This window comes from Nicotiana tomentosiformis, chromosome 6, assembly GCF_000390325.3.
Source record: "Nicotiana tomentosiformis chromosome 6, ASM39032v3, whole genome shotgun sequence".
NCBI lineage: Eukaryota > Viridiplantae > Streptophyta > Magnoliopsida > Solanales > Solanaceae > Nicotiana > Nicotiana tomentosiformis.
The window spans coordinates 141,179,102-141,191,163 of record NC_090817.1 but is presented as its reverse complement, the minus strand read 5'-3'; the positions used below and the strand labels follow the sequence as shown (position 1 = coordinate 141,191,163).

The following is a 12,062-nucleotide window of genomic DNA, read 5'->3' as shown; positions in this document are numbered from 1 at the left end:
AATTTAAAATTTTCCAAATTCTACAAACGACGCCGAACCACATCAAATCTAGTTCGAATGACCTCAAATTTTATACACGGGTCACAAATGACACTACGAACCTACAGCCACTTTCAGAATTCCATTCGGAGCTCGATATCAAAATTTCCACTATCGGCCGAAATCGCCGAAAAACTAACTTTCGCCAATTCAAGCCTAAATCTACTACAGACCTCCAAAATACATTCCGGACGCGCTCTTAACCCCAAAATCACTCAACGGAGCTAACGGAGTCGACAGAATTCTATTCCGGATCCGTTTTCATACAGTTCCGACTACGGTCCAAACTCTAAGGCTTAAACTCACAACTAGGGACTAAGTGTCCCAAAACTCCCCGAATTCCATAACCAAACACTCCCGCAAATCCCAAAAGCATAAACAAATATGGAAAAAGCAGATATTAGGGGATCGGGGTTCAAATTCTCAAAACGACCGGTCGGGTCGTTACACTAAAACGCGGGATGCTATTTCGGAAAAAATATTTTCTTTAAAATTAAATGTGAAGGCTCCCGCGATGATATAAGGAAAATGAGATATTATGAATTTATTTATGATTTGGGACTACGAGGCGGTACCTCGGGAGTTCCCTTGTTGATATTTCTTTATGGTTGCATTTGCCTTTGATTATTGTCGTGATTTTCTTAAAGTTGTAAATTTTTGTCTTCTTGCCGCAAGGTATTATTTGCCCTTATTCTGTAAAATTTAATGGTGACATACTACTTACTTGATTTATTTTCATTGTCATTTATTGTTACTATATTGTTAAACAGGTCACCATATCTTTTATTATTCTAGTAGGGCCTGACCTAACCTCATCACTACTCTACCGAGGTTAGGCTTGACACTTACTGGGTACCGCTGTATTGTACTCATACATACACTTCTGCACATCTTTTTGTGCAGATCCAGGTATATCTTATCAGACCAGACATTAGTGAATTAGTTGTACGGGGAGACTTCGAGGTATATCTGTCAGCGTTCGCAGACTCCGGAGTCCCCTTCTATCTTATTATGTTGTCTTCCTTATTTGCTTTAGACTCTGATGTATAAAGACATAGAGAATAAATTCTTAAAAGCTTGTAACTTATTTCTACCGGATTTTGGGAGTTGAAATTGTTAAATTGCAGTTTTTAGTTATTCGACTGTTAAGGATTAAATTTCAGTTTTGTATTCAGTTATATTCCGCATTGATAGGCTTACCTAGTCTTAGAAATTAGGTATCATCACGATATCTTACAGAGGAAATTTGGGGTCGTGACAGAGATTAATAAAATTCCAGTACAACTACATTAGGCTAGAGCAAAACATTATTTTCTACTTAAGTAATCTTACGACTAACTGAAATACTATACATGTTCATAAACCTTTTTTGAAAATTGTTTATATTGATAACAACTAAAGTTACCCAACTTATTTAAATCGATCATATCTGTTAACATACAAGTGACGACTTAGAAATTTAGAAACTTTTGTTAAACATACACGTGCAAGTTGATAATTTCATGTCTGAAACTATTATACCTGCCTGCTTATCATTTCCTAAAATATTAAGTACCTTTTATATGATCGGCTTTGCTCTCTTAAGCTAGTGTTCTTTAATTTGTTAGTTTATAACAATAAAGGAAAGCATAATATATGTGCTGATATATATATCTACCTTTTTTTCTCACTCTAAGAACACTTACTCCAGAACAGTCATCCTGATTCCTGAGAGAGCCATACTAAAGGAGAAAACATGAAAAGGGTCACGATTATAGGTGGCAAAATTATGGTTAAAAGAAAACAGTTATTCACCCATATTATTCATTAAAAAATTGGTTGGATAATGAACTTTTTAAAAACGGATCGAATTATCCACTTAGAAAATGGTTAACCAAATAGATAAACAATGGATAACTAATGTGTTTAACTTTTATATTTGTAAAGCCTCAAATTGGGGGTTCCTCAAGTATGGAAGATTAAGAATTCTCCCATAAGTGATCATATTCAAGAAGCAATGGATAATATGGATATCCATGTTATCCGCCTACGGGTCTGATCGAATAATTTATCTGTTTTTAAATTACCCGTTTTCGACCCGATCATATCCGACCCGGCGCTCCCCGCCAGTTTGCCACCCCTAGTCACGACAAAGAAAAGTACCACAACAATGTATACCTAGCTAGGTTAAATCTGATCCATGTTGTGTAATTTACACATAATACAACTCTTTTAAAACTTATTTAAAAAAATCACATCTACTTTCAAAAAGTTACACAAATACAATTTATTTCAAAACTTTTAACTTTTAAATTAAATTATATAAATCTTTCCATTTTCCTAATTAATATATATATGTTAAGATACTCTCTCACCTAAACATACCTATCCGTGTCAATTTTCCAGTTTCTTTATCAAAAGAAAATCCTCATATCAATCTTTTTCTTTCCGTTTTGTCTTCTATGTTTGTTCTTATTTGACTATTATCATAACTAGTGTATATATATATATATACTGATATACACATACTTACAACTTATTCATATTCATGTACTTTAATGCATATTTTCCACCGTGATATACTATATAGACTAGCAAGGACATGAAAGGTTTGGATTAAATAATTTGGTTCTTTTTTGGGTATGGTTTTTGTAGAATGTAAGGTATTTCATATAGATTAAAAAATACTAAGACTATGTTGTAAAGTACAGGAACAACAAAGAATACATGAGTACATCCGACAAAAGTATAACCCTGTAATGTTTTTAACATCTCTAAGAATTGATTTAGCATTATTTTTATATTCCACTCTTAAAAACATCTTATCATATTCCACTGGTTCTTTCTCCTGGCTAGCTTTTCTCCGTTCCAGCACTCCAACAACTTAATAGTGTATAGTATTCCACTGGTTCTTCTTTCTCTTTGTCATCCGTTTTCTATTCCAAAATCATCCACCACCTTAATATGAGAGGAATGAATGGACATATCACATAAACATGAGAAAAAAGTTCAAACATGATCAAGACCTAATAAGTCATTTATTCAGCTAATTTTTCTTTCACGAGTATTCTGGTGCTAATGACGATACAACTCCACTTTTAATCAAAAGGAAAAACTACCGACCCAAATACACATGTCTATATAATATATTTAAAATATGACATAAGAACACTATATGTCTCTACTTCTATTCAGTTCAAAAAAGCATAGTCAGCTATCATAGATATATGTGTAACGTAACACCCAGAATATATAGGTAATATTTACATCTTTAGGAACATTTAAAACATACCCTAATATAAAGTCCCCAACTTAGCAGTCAGTGTCCGTCCTCCTGAAAAATGCAGCAAAATAGAAGTTTTATGTTACCTTCAAAAAGCAGGTAAACACAATCAAACATGTATAGATGTCAAATATAGGATAGAGAGGAAAACCCTAATTGTCTGGTAATCTATTAATAGATCCGCTTCTTCCCACAAAATAAATAGATAAACAGGAATAGAAACGAATAACCCTTTACTAAAAAAACTAACAAGGAATCTGTTGATGCAAAAAGTAGAATAGACTTTCTGTCACCTATATTTATAGTGACATAAAACATATAACACTTACAACATGTTGGAGCCGATGATGTACAAAGCGGATGATATAATCGGATCTGTATACTTAACAAGTATGGGCCAGTCGGATTTTGGGCCTGACTTGGGTCCTCAATGCATTTTTCATTGGGCCTAATTACACACACCCCACTTCTGGGCCTGCCCTTTTCAGATAGGTTAATTCACATTGTGCATAGCACATGTGTATTATAATTATTTCCTCCGTCCATGTACAACTTTATACATGTAATTTAATTATTTGCTCCATCCATGTATTTGTTTTAGGTACAACTTTGTACTAACTAATTGGACATTGCCACTTGGCAATGTAGAATGTAGCCCTAGATTCATTCATACTTGTATATAACCCAAGGCATATACTGCAAAATGAGATACTGAAAATACAAAGAAGAAAACTTCAAATCATTCTTCTCATTTTTACACAACAGTACTTTTTAATATATTATTTCTACAAATAATCTATTAAACATCATGTAACATTACTTATAGGTTGATAATTGATATAACATTCTTCTTGATCATCTTATTTATTATTTTTTTGATAACTGGAAAAGATAGTCAAAAGAATGTGGATTCAAGCACATTAGTAGGGATATATGCTACTCCATTAATTTCATTAAGATCTAGATTACTCATTACCTGATCAAAATTGTTGCTTAAGGTATATTCTCAATCTCATTTTCTTCCTTGCATTGTTAGTGTGCTCTTAGTTTATGAGTAAATTCTTGTGCATCATTCTGTATACCACTATTTCCGTCGTTCCATATCTCCCAGTCTGTTCAGCACCTTGTTTAGCTTGGCTTATAAAATGTATATCTTCATTTGCAGGTTAGGTATTATGAGTTTGTGATCTTGTTGATATTTCACTCGCATCCTAATTTTCCCCTCCTCTAATTTTCTCATGACCTACGACCTCCTTTGCTACCGTAACATTATGTGTTACAACATCATCAAGAGGGTTGGGGTTAAAGTGAAATTGATAGGAGCAATCACAACTATTTTTTCTGCTAGTTGTTGTTGGTGTCCCTCCAGCTCTATCAATTGTGAATTATATGTTAAATTGCTTTGGTCTGGCCACTAATTTCATTTTCTTTCTTATCTTCTTTTTCTGGTTTTGTGCTCTAGTTGCAGCTCATTAGATATTTGCTCTGTTGCTTCCTTTGAGGATCCCTTGCAACATCTTCTATATCTTACCACATCATGTCTTAAACTTTCATTTCCTTATTTTTTTTTCGGGAAAAGTCTAATCTGCAGGCCTGAGCAGTTTCAAAAGATACAGTATATAGTTTTCATTTTCTTATGTAACATAGACATGAATAAGAGTTGTGCGAAAGACAGACATGGTAGTATTATTTCTTAAAACACATAGAAGGTTGCATGGTAAAGATTCCAAAAGCATAATTTATTCTAATATATATATATATATTAAATTTATCTTTATTTTTCATGATGAAGTATTTGAATTAAACTTATATACGACTTAAATCCAGCAGAAGAACATAATACAGAAAACTATATCTAAATAAAAGGATGTGGTTGTGTTATCTAATTTTCTATTTAGACAATATAACACATTCTTTGTATTGTTTTAAGGAAAAATCCTACATAATTTTTCTTCCTTAAAACTCTTAGTTCCGCTCCGGATTCTTACCTGAATAATAATAACACGGGAACTCCAGAAAATTTTAAATTGCAACTGTTTGATAAAAAAAGCAAAAATAAAGACCTCTTGTGAGTTTTCTTTTCGATTATAATTGCACAAAGAAATATATGAATAAACAATAAAACTGACATGCATTAATTTGACATTCTGGCTGAATGGAAGTTGAGGCAAACAAAGAAGAGCAAATAAGGCATACAACATACACATTCCAATTTCCAACCACCCAAGAATAAAAGTAGGGGAAGATAGAAATAAAGGTTACGGGAAAAGCTTACTGGAAAAACTCACCGAAAATAGGTAGATATCGACTATAACCGAAAGATATGGCCAAAGCTTACAGAAGTAGAAGGTGATACAGGGTAACTGAGTAAAAAAACGCATATTAAAGAAGATCAGTTTATGCAACTAACATAGATTTTTATAAAATTGGAAGAAAATAAAGTAACGTAACTCTCATATTCAAATAGAGAAGTTTTTTAAGCAAACACATTTAAGGAATGTAACTTGATGTTTCTCACTAATTGAGAACATGGACATGAGAACTGTGAACTTACCATAGAAGAAGTATTTGGAGAGTGAGACTAAGAAGATAACCTGGCAAAATAAGATTTGAGAGTAAGGTTACAGAGAAAGGTTAATGGGCTGAGGAGGTAAAATTCAGTAAAGTGACTACAAATGAAAATGTCACTTGGATGTACATAAATAGGCAAGGATTACTATCAGACTTTTACCAATTTCAGCAAAATAATAGTAACAGGCAAAGATTTACTAACATATTCTTACCATTTCAGCTAAATAATGACATCCATGTGAAAATGACACACAAAGATACACATGCATTGACACTACTTCGACAGAATTAAGCAACAGAATCTCCAAAAAGAAGGGGCTGCTAATAAATGGCCATCAAACTCCCATAAGCAACAAATATAGCAACAAAGAAAGAAACAACAGAGAAATCTTGACAGAGTGAAGAAATTGCAAATGCAAACCATGAAGTGGAGGGCGAAAGAGATCAATGATGAGAGAGAAGAAGGAAAAAATAGTAGAACAGAAAGAGTTCTCCGCCTCTTATCTGCTATCTTACCAGACAACACCAAAGTAATCACAAAAATTTGATTTGAGCCACCACCCAAAGATCATTATCGAGTAGATCCTATGTTGGAGTCATCACCTGTTTTTCCCCCTTGAACTCCAAGAAATCGGATGCACAGTAGGAGATCTTTCAATTATTTGGTCCATCTCTAGAAGAAAAGCTTCGTTCTCAAAATACCAATTTCAAACCCTAAGTTAAATGTCAAATTGCTTCATGAAACAACAAGTATGGACAAAGATTCAAATAGATCAAAGCAAAGATATCATTTCTCCATGCCAACAAAGAGCTTGGGAAGAAACAGAATCTGCAATAAGCAAAACTGATTAGAAGAGAGATATTATTAGTGCAAATATATGTAAGAATTGTGTAAAGGCCAATTAGTTGACCAAATTTGCGGTCATTTACCATGTCATAACTGCTCCAGACTCATCTACTTGACTTAAGCATCCTAGTAAGTCATAAATGGAGATGCTGATTTAACGTTCTTCACCAAACGATGTCTTAAATTCTCTCCTATGATACACCTATTAGCTCTACTGGCAGTTATCCATTTATTATAAAGACTCATGATCTCTGTGTCACGGTCATTAACCTTATCCAGCACATCAATTGCAATTACCTAAAAATGCAGAAGCACAGTAGGCAAGAAAATTACTTCAAATGGATGTACCTTCCTTCCTTGCTAATAGCAAAAAGTAACATCAGAATTTACCGAGTTTCGTATTTATTTGCTAATAAATATATTCTCATTTTATCCTTATTTCTGTTCTTCTTTTGTTTTCTTTCCTCTTGCAGCTCCTCAAGAATATCACTTATTAGCAGATGTCGACTTACCTTGTTGGTCATCTCAATCAAAATCGTCATATATAGTTGCCTCTAACAGCCCTAGCTAGAGCGTCTGGGATTTCCGAATGAAATTGTACCGTACTCCGTGCAACTATAATTATTGATCTTGCATAGTCTATCCAAATTAAAGGTTCAAGCCAGATATACTAATTAACTCCATGAACAACCAAATTGAGCAATAAATCAGTAGAACAAGAAAGAATTGCAGTAGCCATGATGGCACTACTATACCAATTTTCAGATCTCAAGAATATTCTCTACTCACCATAAAAAACAAGTAGTAGTAGTAGAAAACAACTAATTGTCTCACACTCTCCTCGTCCTTCCTCCCTACTGAGCAATAAGAAAAAACTTTGCTTTCGGCACCTCCTATTTATCACTATCACCATCAACACTTTATCTACCTCCCACCACACGCACTTTGATCACAAAGGCTTTTATAAAAACAAATACAAAATATTTTGATTTTAATATATTCCTCAGTTTGCTAGAAAAACAATGAATTTTAATCATTAAAAAGACATGAAAGAGTGACATACTTCCATTCTATTAGACGTAGTGAAGATCCAATAAATTAGAAATTGAAAATATTAGTCGATTCCAAATTTCAACTATTAATTTTCTCGAGTCAATTATTCTCCGTTGTTTTGCAAGAAAAATAAAACACAAAAAACATGGTTACTTCAAAGTTCAAACCCTTCAATAAAATTTACTTTTTCTGATAAAGTTCCTTCACAGAAAATTATGACAAATTTACTTAAAAGCTTCATGTCTCAACGAAAGCATATAAATCAGAAAATTGATCATCTTCGTATAACTAATCAACATCCTTCTAGCTAGAAACCAGCTTCTAAATTCACCTGGAAAATTAGTTTTATGATTACTTCCGAAACTAATTCATCATCTTTCAGAAAAAATGAAATTAATGCCACAAATGATTTTGCTAACCGAATGGGTAATTTTAGTAACACAAATGATATTTTTTGAGAAGATCACGAATTATTTTATTCTACAATGTGGACATAATAATATGTATGGACACCAATTCCCCAAACTCCCACCCCAATGCCCAAACTTCATATGTGAAATTCACATAAGCACATGGGAGGATGTAACGTTGTGAAGAAAGATTAACACCCAAGTAATTGTGTCAAAGAACATAATGGCAAAAAGAATGGACACACACACCTCATACCAAAGGTCTCATCCAGGGAAACATCAAAAGTTATGCAGTTGTTATATAATTTCAGCTAATTATGACACCAAATGCTGGATCTGTTGATATGCGGTTTAACAGCAACTACACCTCAATCAGAAAGTTACTTGGGGTCTGATTCTGTAATTTATCAAGTAAAAAGATGCTACAACTTTTCACGTCAAAGTAGAAATAGAAGGTTACCTGTTGAGAAAAAATACAAAAATGTGGAGATAACATGTACTCCGAGTGAGAAAGTTTCGAACTTTTAACTAACCTGAGCTCTCATTATGGCAGAGTTTTAATCGTTTATCATTTAGGCGAATATATGCAGTGGAGACTTCACTTTCCCTTTTCCTTAAATGTTGAAGCAGTAGCCCACTTGAAGTAACTACAGTTTGATTCAGAATTTGATGTAGGTCCCTGGAAGAGAATGTAGATTTTAAAGAAAATTTAGCAAGATAGAAGGATTAAAATACAACTTCTTATTAGACACAAATTCTACCATTTTGGGGGCTGCTACATGAAAAGACTTGATGAGATAACCACTCATTCATATTGCGGAAAACATAATGAGTGCAAGCCATAGAAAATACAGTTTTTAAATAAAAAGATGATATCCAGTTAAACAAATTGGAAAAGAGTGCAAGTCTCAGAATCAGCTCAAGAGTATTTTCCAATGAAACAGAACGAAACACTAAAATTATTATACTGAGAAAAGCCCTCATCCTTTTCATTTTGATAAGTAAAGAAGTAACTTTAGTCAACAGTACCGAGAAAGTGCAAAAATAATTCTTTTCTTTACAACTATGAGAGAGCAAGAAATTACACTGAAACTCATTTAGCTAAGTAAAGAAGTCCTTAAAGATTATACAAGTATTCAGATTATGTCCGTTATATAATTTATCTATTAACCCAAATATTGTGAATATCCCTCGTCAGGCACAAGCGCTATCTTGTGCATTAATAGTCAATATTGACTGGGAGAAGGGGATTGAGCTTGCAGTCAAAGCAACAATGCACGGACAAGCTAAATGAACTCTCTTAACTATAATTAGATATAGTAAATTAAATCTCTAAACTAATCTCAACAAACAGCCAAACATGTTATCTAGTCATTGAACAACTTAGAACTCAAGAAACAGGAAGCAATGTAGTTTTATGATAATTTAGCATTCAAGTCACAACTTTAAAAAACACCGACTAACAAAACAAGAACAATGACTATGTCCTACCAATATAACTAAGGACTTACCATACGGAAATTGTGATCAGGTAATAGTATCTAGAAAAGAAGGACAAAACCCCTATAGGTAGGACGACAAAGAGGTCATAGAGAAATGAACGGATCCTTATAGTAATATTAAGGTGAAATTGGTCATAAATTTGGAGATATAAGAGCCAAACATGACTTGTAAAGAAATGGAAGCTATAGACTGGAAAAACTCGCACTTACTGTTGGATAGTCCAATTGTTCCCTAATAGCAACTCCACTTTGCAATGCTTAAACGACTTTAATTGTTGCACATCAATTTTCGTCGTCTTCTTTTTAGCTCCCTTGGCATAAGTTTCAGCTACATCGGCCCTCGATAAAGCATTTAGCTCCCTTTGGATCAAATCTGCCACAACAGTGTTAGCATTGTCCGTTGTCGAAACAAGAGCACTTTTAAAAAACATTGCCTCTATATATCATAGAGGCGTGAGCTCCTTCCAACGCTTCACGAGTCTCATGCTCTAAACCTTGAATCTTCTCGGTTGTGGCAGTAGCTTCGGACTCGGCTCTACGAGCCCTCTCCCTTAGATTTTGAGTCTCTGCCCTCAGGTGTTCTTCCGTCTCCGAAGGAGATAACATTTGCACCGGAAGCGTGGTAGCAGCCCGCCTTGCCAGATATGTATCATATCCAGCCTTCACGTACATGAATACACCCAATACTATAGAAGTAACACTGAATCGGACCGTATCTTCTTTGAAATCTCTCAATGTCAGCCCAAATAACAATCCAGCACTCGAATTTAACAACCCGAAATCAGTATTGAGAGGCATCAATACCATGATAAGAATGAAAGTTGCAGTGGTGAAACTAAAAATTGACACAAATAATTGGTCAGAAATTGGAGCACACGAGGCTATTGGTTTGCATGATTTGCCCACACATTATATTCTTCTAAGACCTTGCATTGAGTGAACAACCAGCCTATCAACATTCCAAGAAATGGACCCAGAAGTTTCAGTTGCTTCCCATTAGCAGCCGACACAATAGCAGGTCGTTTACCGAAGAATGATGCTTCAGCTGAACGATAGCATAATATGACAGTAAATAAAACGCAACACATCCCGCCGGCAGTGCCATAGTAGACAAATATCTCTTCCCCTTTGTCATGTTTGTAACCATGTAAGGCAAGGGCCAAAATAGAAGTAAGATAGGAGATTATTGATAGAACTCCGCGTAGGAAATTTCACATACTTTCAACCCAGCCATAAAATATGGTCAACAAGAAGTGCATTGGCCAAAGAAATATGATAAGAATTGTTAGGAAAGCTTCCCAAAACTCTATAATGGCTTCTCTCATGGCTAACTGTTTGTGAGAGAAAATGAGAAAGGAGGAGCTACATATAAGCACTGTGTGCCCGTACGGAAATTTTTGAATTTATTTGCCTAAATAGATTCATACGCAGTATTTCTTTTTTAAGAGGCTATATTGTTTGCGTGAGACAAAAAAAAACGTAGTGTGTGATATTCGTTGAAATATAAGCAAAACTTTGCAAAACTCAAGCAGCTCTACATTTAGGACCCGGCCATAGATTTTGTTAAAATAAACTTGGGTTTTATTTGTCAAACACATGTTTGGCCATAAATTTTATCTACATTTTGGCCAAATCACAAAACCAGCTCAATAGCTGGTGTTGGGCAAAAATATCACTATTATATTTTTTAAAAATTGCCCCAAACTTTTATATTTTATAAAAGAGCCCACCATTTATTATTTTGTAATATTGTTGCTTCGTCCTCTCGGTCATCTGATAGTGTATCATGTAGTTCATTATAAAAATGATAATTTTGTATCAAATTTATTTATGTTCAGGACTATGGTTTCGATAATATAATGTATGTTATTGATAATGGTACTGTTGAGTATTTGTGATAATTTTTAGAACTTGTGGGTATAAGTCATATTTCATGTTTTACCAAACCAAACTTCAACCAAAACTGATGTCCAAACACATTTTCATTTTCAAACAATACTTCACCCAAATCAAATTTTTCAAAATAAATTTGGGAATCTATGGCCAAACGCTAGCTTAAATTATTCCTCAATCTTTCAAGCGAATATCTCATTGGCACCTATCCCCTTTAATTTGACGACGTTTAATTAACAGTTTTTTACCCACTTGATTTTTTTTTAACTATTATTTTAAAAAATAGCATCATTTATTGTTTATTCCATAAAGAGCACTTTTTTTCATTATTAGCATATTACAAAAATTAAGCCCAACATTCATCTTCTTCACTCTATTTTTTAAAATCTGATGCATATGTGAATACCACCTAAATTCAAGATGTATTGATTTATACGTCTTTTATATTTTGTATATCAAGTATCACTTTAATTCAAAATGTATTT

General features: G+C 33.8%; 1 long non-coding RNA gene across 4 annotated transcripts; it reads right to left on the bottom strand.

The window, feature by feature from the left end:
- Nucleotides 1-2,705: 2,705 nt before the first annotated feature.
- On the bottom strand, nt 2,706-9,983 carry LOC104101354 (uncharacterized). 4 transcript variants are annotated; one of them, XR_011408956.1, is made up of 6 exons: nt 9,895-9,983; nt 6,803-8,861; nt 5,856-6,701; nt 5,590-5,664; nt 3,311-3,352; nt 2,707-2,976 (listed from the first exon to the last, which is right to left on the bottom strand). It is a non-coding gene; the product is annotated as an uncharacterized lncRNA (long non-coding RNA). The 4 variants fall into 4 exon arrangements; XR_011408957.1 differs by having other exon boundaries at nt 2,711-2,976; nt 5,856-5,895; nt 6,476-8,861; XR_011408955.1 differs by having other exon boundaries at nt 2,706-2,976; nt 5,856-8,861.
- Nucleotides 9,984-12,062: the final 2,079 nt, after the last annotated feature.